Raw genomic sequence first — 13,170 nt, forward strand, 5'->3', positions numbered from 1 at the left:
ATAAACAATCAGAACAAATGATCTTTCCCTTGTCAGTGCTGCTTATTGCCTTTTTTGATGCTCAGTTTGGGCAGCGCAACCAGCCCGGTCAGTTTCAATTTGTATTTCTAGTCAGTTTCATTTTTTAGTCTGAAGCCCTGGTCTGAGGCTGAGAGGTTCAGTCTGAAAATTCCCCTGGGCAACTCCAAAGAAAACACTGTTTACAGCGGGAGAATGAAAAAAAACAAAACCCCGCAGATCTATATGCACAGTGACGTTTCAATCATGCTTAGGCTCAGGGGGAAGCTAAGCCGACCTGACAGTGCCCCTTTAGACACACACAGTACAGCCACAGCATTTGCCAGCATGGATCACATCACTGGACCTCCAAACCCAGTCTCCAGAAACAGTTGCTCATGAAAGCTTATGTAGAATAGGGAAGTGCCCCCCCATCTCCCAAAGCATGTCACTTCTGGCTTGTGCCCTAGATTGGGGGAACTGGCTGCCTCAGGGGTAAGAGAGCTGGGATGCTCAATGGTGTCTGCATCAGACAGGGGTGGGGTGAGGGGGAATATGCTACGGGCCTTTCCCTTCTAGGGGGCACTGCCTCTGATCTGGCCTCAGTGTGCAGGGACTGCCTAGCTCAGGGATGTGGGGAAGTGGACACTGGTTCTTTCCCCTCCAGGGGGTGCTGCCTCCAATCTGATCCCAGGGCGGGGGATTCAGGGAAGTGGGGAATTGGGATACAGGGTCTTTCCTTGTTAGCAGTGATTTTAAGAGAGGTTTGAAGGGACAATTATTAAAGCTGCAGATATTATTCCCACAAGAAATTTTCTTCTTGGGAAGTATAGCTTGGTTGAAATGGATGTTTTGCTGTAGAAAAGCTCAGGCTTGGACAACACTTTCCAGCTGCCTTGACTTAATATTATAATTTGTATTGCAGTGATGCCACAGACCAGGCCCCCAGTATGCTGTACAACAAAGATGGTCCCTGCCCCAAGAAGCTTCCAATCTACGTAAAACAGGACTTTACTCCCCCTTTTAATTTGCCCCTCATTGGAAAAAGAAGGAAAATGATTTTTAGTAAATGTGAAGGGGGAAGGAAAAAATGAGCATTTCTCATACTGAGATTCCTGCAGAAAATCCAATTTTTTTCTCATTGAAATATTTCAGAAGGTTAGGTGTTTTCCAGGAAAATGTTTTCCACCAGTGCCCTGTTATGCCAGGCGCTGCACAGACCCTGACCAAGATCAGATCCCGCACTGTGCTGGGTGCTGCCAAGACCCCGACCGAGATCAGGGCTCCATTGTGCAAGGCGCTGCACAGACCTCGACCGAGATCAGGCCCCCGTTGTGCTGGGTGCTGCGCAGACCCCGACCGAGATCAGGGCCCCTGTTGTGCACGGTGAGTTGTGGTGATGTGAGATGACTTGTTGGGTCTTTGGGATTTCTCCTACTGAAAGAAAGGGAGGGATTTTTTATAGGAACCCCTTGGATTCCAGGGCAGCATGTCTAGCAGCTGGAATAATTCATGCCTCAGCAACCTCCATCCTCTCCCTTTTGCTTCTAATGAAGCTAATATATCAGAACAATAAACAAGGACGAGGCTGGGGGGTTTGCTTACAAATGCTCCTTAATTGGGCTCCTTCTCAGAGGACGATTAAAGCTGTTTGCTTGTTTCTACAGTGGAGGAGCCTTTCCACACGTTACTGGAGGGGGACTGGCTGGGTCAGGTGCGCGCAGAAAGGGATCCAAGGTCTTTCCCTGGATCCAGTCCATCCTCAGGTCTATTGTACTAATTTAGCTCCACTGTTAGCCAATGTTCCCTCTAATTTTTGACAGGCCGTGTGCGCAAAAAATTTCTTCTGTGCAAATTGTTGTGCTTCTGTGCAAATTGTTGTGTGCGCGGGGTTTCGGATCTGTGTGCGCGCGTACATGCGCACAGCTTAGAGGGAACAGTGCTGTTAGCAGGACTCCCAGCCCCCTCCCCGCTCTAACCGTTAGAGCTCAGAGATGGGGATAGAACCCAGGAGTCCAGGAACTGCGATCCTTCCTGACCTCCCCCCCGATTCTAAGCTGAGGCAATAACCCAAGGTGAGATGCCTGCAGAGTCTGCTGGCAGCCAAGGGGTTAATGTGCAAGCCAGACTTCAGACAGGCTCCTGTCATTCCCTGCCTGTGATTGACAGCTGTCAGGTTGCCATCACAACAACCTGACATGGGATGACATAAGGTGAAAATGAAATCAGATGCCGTGCAAACGTCTAGCTCCCGGGGGCTTCTGGCTCTGACTGCAACAGCTTGTGAGAGATTTTCCCAACTCTCCCCAGTGGGCTGCAGCATGGGGCTGTGTGCAAGGCTGGCCTGAGCTCAGAGTGTCAGCTCCGATCATAGCTTCCACTGAAAAATAAAATGAGTTTCTAACCCTTTCGGTTGGGCACAAAAGCTGGAACTTGTGACTGACGCCTGCCTGAGTCTTCAGAGAGCCTGAGCCCATCGCTCCAAGCAGGAGAGCTGCCCTGGGAACAGAATGCGGGAGTCCTGACACCCTACGCCACTTGCTCTACCCACTAGACCCCACGCCACTGCCAGCATTGGGGATAGAATCCAGGAGTCCTGGCTCCCATCCCTGCTCTAACAAAGTGAGTAAGAGACCTTTTACTGCACTGGCTAAGGGATCACTTTGGGTTCACGTGGTTGTGGAGCTAACAGACAAGGGGTCTAGTCCCTGCTCTCTCCGTTGGTGCGTTATGGGTTCTAGGCCCCACTCTCTCTGCGTGGGTTGGGGGCTCTAGACCCTGCTCTCTGTGTGTGGATCATGGGTTCTAGGGCTCTCTCCTTCTAGGCCCTGCTCCCCCGTATGTGGATCGACGGTTCTAGCCCTAGTGGTATTCAAGCCCCAGCTGGCTGTGTGTTGAATAAGCAACTCACTGAGATATGGATTCTAGTTCTGGCAGGGGCCATGTGAGCTTTCTCAGTGGCTGTGAGAGGGGAACTGAGACCCACCCACAAATCCCTGCACAGCCCCTGGCATGGGTTTGCCTGTCTCCTGGTCCATGTGGTGCTAGCAAGGGAGTTACAAGGAGCTCTCCTCCGTGTAGTGCATTCTGCCGTGGGTGAAGGAGAAGGGCTGACATTCCTGTGTCTCTCACCTTCCCTGCAGCCTGTACATGGGGTGGGTGTGGTGTGGAGGGCTGGGGGGTAAATTTACTCTGCCAGGCTCACTCCAACATACTGCTAATTATTTCTCTCAGCGAGAAAAATGAAGAGATAATTAACTTCCTCTGGTCCCCATTCAGCTGTATGAGAGGGGTCAGCGGGACCGAGCAGTGAGAGGCAGGATGGCCTTGTGGCAGACGGTGCTGAACAGGGGAGTCAGGACTCCTGGGTTCTATCCCCCAGGTCTCGGAGGGGAGTGGGGTCTAGAGCACAGGGAGGGTCCCTGTGTGTCAGCAATTCCCTCCCCCTCAATGGCACTGTCTCTGTACAGACATATTCGCAGTGTCAGCGCTTATTAAAACCCACTCGCTGTGGGGAACCAGCCCTTTGACTGACACGCATGAGGGTGCATGGGAGTGGGAGCTGAGCCAAAAAGAGGGCTCCCACTCCACCCCACCCCCCACAGCCAACCCGCCCTGGCTCGCTTTCCTTCACAGCTCCCTGACGGTATCTGAGTTGAGACGCCTGCCACAGTGCTGACGCATACTGCGTGCCCGGCAGGGTCTGGCTGGGAGACGGGGGCTGTGGGATGCTCAGTAGGGGGTGCTGTGGTGCAAAGAGTGGGGCATAGTAAGGAGTGCTCACCCACTCCAGCTGGGCTGGCCCTTGGGCGAGCGAATCCCATGTGAGCAGGAGGGATTCTACCACTGAAATTCCAGGGCCATATGTTCCCTGGGGGCCAGCTGCTGTTTTGGCCCTCACACAGCTGCCCCGGGGCTCTCTGCAGCTTGGGAGAGCTCCTGAGACTCAGAGCCATCCTCTCCCCTTACCCCAGCCTACATCCTGATGCAGTGTGCCTCCTCCCAAAGGGTCTGGGCTGCAATGCCCCTACGTGGCTTCGGACATATAGAACCGAGAGCCGCCTCTCTGTCTGCAGCCACTGCGGGAAGTCGAAGGAGAGAGAGAGATCCAGATTAGGACACTGGAGTAGGAGTCAGGACTCCTGGGTTCTGCCCCAGCTCTGGGAGGAAAGTGGGTGTAGTGGTTAGAGCAAGGAGGGCTGGAACTCCAAACAATTGGGTTCTGTTCCCAGCTCTGCTGCTGACCTGCTGTGTGACCTTAGCTGCTTCACTTCCCCTCTCTGTGGCCTAGTCTCCCCTCCCAGCCACAGGCCTCGGCACTCAGGACAACTGGGATCCCTTCCCAGCTCCACAGCTGACTCGCCATGTGACCTTGGGTAAGTCCCTCACCTCTCTGTGCCTGTTTCCCCTCCCACCCTCTGTGTAGTCACACTGTGAGCTCCTGTCTCTCACTGTGCGTCTATGCAGCGCCCAGCACAATGGGGCACTAATCCTGACCAGGGTCTGGCAGCATCCTTTTAAGACACATGCATAACCTCAACTCTGCCCTCTGGTGCATAGGCACAATCAAGGCTAAAACTGAAGAGGGTCACAAACCTATTCTCCAGAACTGCAGCTTCCATTCTAAAGAAGTCAGTGTTTTATCCTAAAGTTTGGGGAGAAAAGCTAGAAAATGGGACCTGACTGTATCCAATGAGGTGATGCCTGCCTGAGTCTGCAGAGAGCCTGAGCCCATCACTCCGAGGGGGGGGGAGCTGCCCCGAATGTAACTGACACAGCGACACTGTCTGAGCCTGCAGAGAGCCTGAGCCCATTGCTCTGAGAGTGGGGAGCTGCCCTGGGTATCTCAGTAGGGTGTGAACTCCCAACCCTGTTGCTCAGGGGGTCCCTGAGAGTCTCACCCCAGTGGGGGGAGACAGATGCACAAGGATGGCATTCAGTTCACACCCCTCCGAGGGAGCTGGGAGTGCTGGGTGCTGGGGCAGGCAAAAGCAGGGCAGGCAGGGGGCCCCCGGGTGCGAACAGAAGTTCCCGCAGTTCAGTGGGGACGGGGGCATGAAAGGTTACAGTGTGTTTGTGGGGTAGACAGTGGCTCTGGCTTAACCTGCTGAGAGGCTGTGGCCAGTGTAGTCTGAGGGCACTGCAGTGGGTTGCAGGATGCCTGGGTTCTATCCCTGGCTCTGCCACTGGCTTATCATTATCCAGTGTATTGGCAAGTCCCCTCCCAGGTGTCCTGCGCCTCACATACTGGATCAGCAACACAGCCAGCAATGGAACCCAGGCATCCTGCGCCCCAACATACTAGATCAGCAGCACAGCCAGGAATGGAACCCAGGCGTCCTGCGCCCCAAAACAATAGATCAGGAATGGAACCCAGGCATCCTGCACCCCAATACAATAGATCAGCAGCACTGCCAGGAATACAGCTCAGGCATCCTGGCATCCTGTCCAGAGCCCAACCCACTAGAATACACTGTCTGCCCTTCAGCACTCCAGTGATGGTGTTCCCAAATAATGGATATTTATTAACACCCCTCCTTACCTTAACCTAGCTGTGTGTGTATGAATGACAAATGTGCCTTAATGATTAATGGTCAATTGGCCAGGAACCTTCTCTGCATAGGTTAGTTACTGGGCTATAAATACAACTGCTCCAGCTTGGGATCCATCACCTGAAACCTCAGCTAAGAGCTTGGCTTCGTCTCTTTATAAACCTGTGGTGGTTTTTTTAATCAAAATTAGATGCTTATAATAGCTACTATTAAAAGCCACAACCATGAGTTCATGGGGAAAATGTGCCCTGCTGCTATTAGATGTATTACAGTAGTGCTTAGAGGCCTCCACCAAGATCGGGGACCCACTGTGCTACGCATTGCACAGACCCCAACAGAGATCAGGACCCCATTTGTGCCGGGTGTTACACAGACCCCAAGATCGGGGCCCCATTTGTGCCAGGTGCTGCACAGATCCCAACAGAGATCGGGGCCCCATTTGTGCCGGGTGTTACACAGACCCCAAGATCGGGGCCCCATTTGTGCCAGGTGCTGCACAGACCCCAACAGAGATCAGGACCCCATTTGTGCCGGGTGTTACACAGACCCCAACTGCGATTGAGGCCTTCCTTGTGCTGGGTGCTGCACAGACCCCAACAGAGATCAGGGCCCCCTTTGTGCTGGCTCTACACAGACCCTAACAGAGATTGGGGGGCCCTTTTGGGCTGGGTGCTGAACAGACCCTGATTGAGAGGAAGTTTTTCTAGCCTAAATCCTCCCTTGACTCAATTTTATCCCCTTACTCCCAGTTAAATCCTCTGGACCCACCATCTGTGTGTGAAAGTTGACTTTGAAGTAACTCCAGGAGAAGATCCCAAACATTCTCATACGCAGTCTGACCTTCTGCATACCACCAGCCTGAGATTCACCGTGTAGCCATTCCTGCCTCCAGCCCAGATCTGGTGGTCGAGCTAGAGAGCAGCTTTTAGACAGATGAGTGGTCTTGCTTTAGAAATTCCATGTGATGGAGAATCCACCTGTCACGATGTCCCACAATGAAACACACACAACAGAAGGAGAGCCACCACGAAACACATCTGCTTCTCTCTCTAAAGCAATTTTCTGGGATTTTCCTCTGGCAGCTACTTCCTCAGGTCCCAAAAAGTGATTTCACCCCTGTCTACGCCAGCTGGGAGACCATGACTGGGATACTGCATCCTGTTCTGGTGTCAAGACATTGCAGAGGGGGTCTGACAAAGAGCCACTAGAATGACGAGGTCTCGAAAAAGTCTGCTGTGACTGGTACTGGAATCCTGCATCCAGTTCTGGTGCCCCCAGTTCAAGAAGGAGGTTGATAAACTGAGAGGGGTCTGATTGAGAAGAGTCATGAGAATGCTTCCAGGACTGGTAAACATTCCTTATAGCAAGAGATTCCAGGAGCTCAATCTATTTAAGGTTGAGGCTGACTTCATCCCAGTCTGTAAGCAATGTTCCCTCTAATTTTATACATCCATGTGCAGAATGAATTTTATGATGTGCACCAATGTGGAGGTGATGTGGGGCAGGTGGGGCCGAGGGGTTTGGAGTGTGGGAGGGGGCTCAGGGCTGGGACAGAGGGTTGGGATGCGGGGAAGGGTTGAGAACTCTGGCTGGGGGTGCAGGCTCTGGAGTGGGGCCAGGGATGAGGGGTTTGGGGTGCGGGAGGGGGCTCAGGGCTAGGGCAGAGGGTTGGGGTACAGGGGGGTGAGGGCTCTGGCTGGGGATGTGGACTCTGGGGAGGAGCTGGGGAAGAGGGGTTTGGGGTGCATGCTGCCCTGGGGCTGTGGTGGGGAGAGAGGACTCCCCCTAGCCCTCTCTCGCCGCAGCAGCCCGGGGCTGGAGAAGAGCGCCTCTCCCTACCTTGGCAGCCCCGGGGCTGGGGGAGAGGTGCCTCTCCAGTCCAGGCCCCTGTGGCTGCACACCTGCAAGGCCCTTGGTAGCCTTAGAGGGGACTTAGACTCCATCACTGGCGATTCTTAAATCAAGGTTGGATTTTTTCTAAAATATCTGCTCTAGTTTAACCAGGAATTAATCCAGGACTGTCCTATGGGCTGTGTTATACAGGAGATCAGACTAAATGATCACTGTGGGCCCTTCTGGCCTGAGAACCTACACAAATCTGAGGGTTGGGGAGCTCCATCTGTTTGACTATTGACCTCAGCCCATAAGCACCTCTACAGGGAGATCTGGGAGAGCAGAGGGCTCTTCAGCGCGGCAGACAAAGGCAGAATGAGGCCCAATGGCTGGGAGCTGAAGCCGGACAAATTGCGACCAGGTAGAAGGTGCAGATTTTTAACAGCTGACCTAGGGACTGGTAGAGCCTCCATTAGCTGGAATTTTCAAATTGAGACTTGACTTCTCTCTGTCAGACAGAGTCTAGCCCAACCATCTAATCTGGGTCGGAGGCTGTGACGGCTGGGGGAAATTCTCAGGCCTGTGTTACACAGAACATCAGACTGGGTGACAATGGTCCCTGCTAGCCTTGAAATCTATGGATTTATGGAGAGGGCAGAGAAGAGCCCCGGAAACTATCTGAGGGCTTGGAAATGTGTCGTACAGTCAGAGACTTATGGAGCTCAATCGGTTCAGCCTCTCAAAAGGATCAAGGGTGACTTGGTTCCAGTGCATAAAGGACCTTCCTGGGGAGAAAACACCAGGTACGAAAGGGCTCTTTAATTGAGCAGCCAGAGGCAGAACAAGACTCAATGGCTGGAAGTTAAAGCCAGGCATGTGCCACTGAGAAACAAGGCATCAAGCACCGGTGATGGTGATTATTGGAACAGGCTCCCAAGGGAACTGGTGGATTCTCCATCTCTCTGCGTCTTCAAATCCAGCCTGGCTGCCCTTCTGGCACGTGCTTGAGTCAAACACAAGTGACTGGGCTCAGTCCTGGGGGTCAGGGGGACCCTCTCTGGCCTGTGCTGTATAGGAGGTCAGACTGGATGATCTTAATGGTCCCTTCTGGCCTTGGACTCTATGAACAAACTGTGCAGATTCTTCTCTGAGCTGAAGACAAAGATGTCTTCTCTTTGTGGTGTGCTCTCAAGTGCTTACAAGGCAACTATTTTTCCTTGGCTATCTCAAAAAATCTCAGTGATTTAAAGGAAGTTGACAAAGGGATATTATTTATGAGACTGATGAGGGGGGCAGCTAATTAAGTGAGACAGGTGGAAGGACTCACCGGCAAGGGACTCAGCTCTCTTAACCTGCTGGATAATTAAAGAGCTGAGATGCTTTGGCTCTTTATATCCCAGATGGAAAAAAAGACCTGTGTTTGCTTGGACATGAGAGCTGGCTTTATGCACAGGAATAACTTACATGCAAACTGAAGGGAATGTGTTATAATAATATAACAATACCGACTTCATTGATAGCATTTTTCATTGGTAGATCTCAAAGCACTCTACTAAGGAAGTCAGGATCATTATCCCCATTTTACAGATGGGGAAACTGAGGCACAGAGAGGGAAAGGAACTTGTCGCACATCAGAACAGAGCCATACATAGGACCCAGGAGTACGTTCTAACCATTAGCCCCCCACTCCCTTCCCAGAGCTGTGAACTGAAACCAGGAGTCCTGACTAGTGCTGGCCAGACAACAAGAATCCGTTTTGCAAAAAATGGTGAAGTTTTGCGGTTTGTTTCCATTCCGATGTGGAATGAAACCAAGACCCATTGAAAATGTTCATGGAAAAATGAGAGAGCAAGCAGGTGGGGAGATCCACACGCAGCCCAAGTGGCTGCCGAGCTCCCGCTGTGGAGCTGGGAACTGAGAGCCCGGGAGGCAGCCATGTTCCCGGTGGGGAGCCTTGGTGCAGTGTGGAGTGGGAAGTCCAGGCAGTAACCTGGCTGGGAGCAGGGAGCCAGGATCCCAGGGGCAGCCTGGCTCTGAGCAGGGAGCCTGGGCAAGCAGCCCAGCTGAAAGCAGGGATCCCGGGAGGCAGCCGGGCTCTAGCTGGAGCGTCGCACCCATCCCAGGGAGACAGTCCAAGCTGTGAGTAGCTTTCTTGTGAACTTCATGGCTCCAGCATGGAGCTGTGAAATTGACAAGAATGAGAGCCAACAGCTGATGTAAGTAACCAGCAATGTCTACAGGGACACCACCTCACCCTAACTGCACCAACACAAGGCCTATGCCTCTTGTGGAGGTGGAGTTATAATGTTGGTGTAGTAGGGCACTTACATCAGCAGGAGCAAGGCTGTAGTGTAGACACTGACATAGTTAGATCGACACAAGCTGCCTTAAGTCGACCTAACTGTGTAGTGTAGGCCAGGCCTGAGACACCTGCCTGGCACAATTTTGGTTGAAAGTGACCCTGTATCATGAAAAGTTTCAGTTTTGATAAACTGGTATTTTCTGATAAAAAAATGTTTTGTGAAAAAGTTCCCAACCAGCTTCTGGCACAGTGGGAGCTCCAATCTTGGTCAGGGTCTTTGCAGCTTCTGACACAAAGGGGCCCTGATTTCAGCTGAGGTCTGTGCAGTGCTGGAAAATAGGAGCCCTCAATCTCAGCTGAGCCTTCTCTGTGCTACAATAATACATCTAATTGTTATTATTATGGTAGCTCCTAGGGTTCCCACCCAAGATAAATTCAGGCTAGAAATATGGCACAAATTTTTAACAGGGGGGATAAACCATTGGAGCAACTGATGCAGGATCAGGATGGATTCTCCATCACTTGGAGTCTTTAAATCAAGAGCAAATGTTTCTCTAAAAGCTCTAGCTAGACCACCAGATAGCGGCTGGGGGCAAGAGTGGCTGGGGAGGGATTCTCAGGCCTGAGTTATGCAGGAGGTCAGACTGGATGATCTCACGCTCTCTTTCTGGCCTTGAAATCGATGGCTTTCTGAATGCTCCCTTGGAAGAGGGTCTACTTGGATAGGAACTGGGCTATACCCGCCACACAAAGGAAATCTAAATAAGATCAAGCTTTAAAATTAAAGTTCTCCCCCAGAAGCTTGTGAACAGATCCCTGAGCCCAGAATTAACTAAAGACAGATGAGTCTCATAATGAGGGGATTTCATAACAGGTTCAGGAAGCCAATATAACTGGAGTGCTGCCCTGGACAAAACATGCATGGAGCAATGCAGGGCCTTGCAAATGGGGTGGGAGGAGGAGGAGGAGGAGGAGAGAGGAGCGGGACAGGGCAATGGAGCGAGCATAGCCTTTTTAAAATAATGAGGAGGGTTCACATCTGGGACTCCTGGGTTCTACCCCTAGCTCTGGGAGAGGAGGGAATGGTTAGAGAAGGAGCAGGGGCTGAGAATCAGGAATCCTTGGTTCTAGCCCCAGTCCTGGGAGGCAGTGTTACCTTGTGGTCAGAGCAGGAGGATGGGCTGGGAGTCAGGACTCCTGGCTTCTATTCCAGGCTGTGGGAAGGCAGTATGGTCTAGTGATTAGAGCCTGAGTGCCTGGAAGTCAGGACTCCTGGAGTCTATTCCCAACACTGAGAGGAAATCAAGGTCTATTTGTTAGAGCGGGGGTGACTGAGGCAGGTGGGCTCTAGCCTCTGCTCCGGAAAGGGAAGAGGGCTAATGGCTCCAGTAAGCACGTGACTGGGATCCAGGAATCCTGGGTTCAGTAAAACACCACTGCAGCAGCCAGTAGATACAGAGCCTATAGTTTGCAAAGTGCCAATTTTTTCTGTTGCCTGGAGCTTGCGAGAACAGTAAGTGGGGCTGGGCTGGGGTTTGTCATCTCCATGAAACAGGCATGGCTAGAGATTGGTTCTGAGTTTACAGATCAGTGCTAATTAACCTCAATTGTGCTGAAGCAGTGGTTCCTGCCAAGAGTTATTGAGCCTCTCCCCAAATTCATCGACAAACAAATCCCTGTGGTGGGTAAAGAATGCAATTAGCAGTTCCTCTGTTGAGTCACATTGCTAGGTCACGGGACAGCTCCCAGCATTTTCCATCCAATCCTACATTCGGCACAGTTACTTCCAACAGCATTTTATTGGGGATGGAAGACAGCCTGGTCTAGTGGTTAGGGGACTACACTGGGAGTCAGGGCTCCTGGGTTCTCTTCCCCACTCTGGGAGAGGAGAGAGGTCTAGTGGCAGAGAGGACTGAAAAACAGAACTCCTGGGTTCTGATAACCACACACAACTTCCCAACGACAGTGAAGCTGTGATTCACAACCCCGCAAAACACAGAGGGGAATCACCCCTGGTCCTTGGCAGTATAGAGTTTATGACACACAGGTCAGCATCAGAGATTCCATTGCTCACACTAGCTGCCTTCTGTGACTTCCCCTCTCAGCTCGACAGCCTGCTGCAGGCACCTGGGCTGCTTGGCTTTCTATTAGCACGCTAAATGAGGCAGAGAATGAAACCTAAAAGTAAGAGCTAATGGAAAACGTTAACAGCTACTATGATCACCTGTTCTGGGTCCACAAGGGATGGTGGAAAATCAGATACACATTTTTGAAACCACATTCAACCTAAACTCTCCTCCCTTTGAGTGATGCCTCAACACTCCAGTAACACACATGCTGGTCCCCCACCCTCACAGATGGCACAATGCACACAAGCACTGTGCGACAAAGTCTAACACTTGCTCTCTGCTCTGGCAAAACTCGGGTTTAGATCCAGCTTAGCAACAAGAGCTACCTACACTGGCTGTGTTTAAACACAGGCCTAAACCATCACAGTGGTCCTTCAAATGGCCCCTTCTGGCCTTAGAGGCTAGGAATCTATTAATCTCCTCCCTGAGTAGGTGTCTATAGACAGGGACCAAATCAACCCTTAACCTTCTTGTGGAGAAACTACATAGATGAACATTGTGAAGTCCATCCTGGAAACAGACTCACTTTAAGGCCGCTCTGATCATCAAGTCTGAGCTCTTGTATAATCCAGTCCATAGAATCTCCTCCCCACTATTCCTGCATCCAGCCCAGATATAGTGATTGAGCCAGAGCACGGCTTTTAGACAGATGTCTCATCTTGATTACAAACCCCAAGTTATTAATAGATTCTAAGGCCAGAAGGAACCATTGTGCTCATCTAGTCTGATCTCCTGTCTAATGCGGGCCACAGGACTGCCCTGAAATAATTCCTGGATGAACTAGAGCAGATCTCTTAGAAAAACATCCAACTTTGGTTTAAGAATCGCCAGTGATAGAGAATCCATCACAGCCCTTGGTCAGTTGTTCCAATGGTTAATTATCCTCATGGGTAAATATTTACAGTCTGAATTTGTCTTGCTTTAACTTCCAGCCATTGGATCTTGTTAGACCTTTGTCTGCTAGACTGAACAGCCCATTATCAAATTTCTATCCCCTATATAGGTACTTATAGACTGGGCTCAAGTCACTCCTTAACCCTCTTTGTTAAGCAAAACAGATTGAGCTTCTGGTGTCTCTCACTACAAGGCATGTTTTCCAATCCTTTAATCATTCTTGTGTCTCTTAAAGAATGAAGAATGTGTGCCAGCATAATATCCCACTTGAAACATACCCCCCAAGGGCAAAGAATGTCTCTCAATGGTTCCCACATGCAGCCCATATCTGGTGGTCGAGCTGGAGTGTAATAATAACAATCCCTAGCTCTTATGTAGCACATTTCTTTAGTAGATCTCTAAGTGCTTTGCAAAGGAAGTTGGTGGCATTATCTCCATTTCACAGATGGACAAACTGAAGCAC

At 51.2% G+C, this 13,170-nt stretch overlaps 1 protein-coding gene across 11 annotated transcripts in view; it reads right to left on the reverse strand.

The window, feature by feature from the left end:
• The window catches only part of PC (pyruvate carboxylase), a 240,206-nt gene that overhangs the window by 47,043 nt on the left and 179,993 nt on the right, over positions 1–13,170 (reverse strand). The gene's annotated exons all lie outside the window — the stretch shown is intronic.

This window comes from Caretta caretta, chromosome 7, assembly GCF_965140235.1.
Source record: "Caretta caretta isolate rCarCar2 chromosome 7, rCarCar1.hap1, whole genome shotgun sequence".
In the NCBI taxonomy this organism is placed as follows: domain Eukaryota; kingdom Metazoa; phylum Chordata; order Testudines; family Cheloniidae; genus Caretta; species Caretta caretta.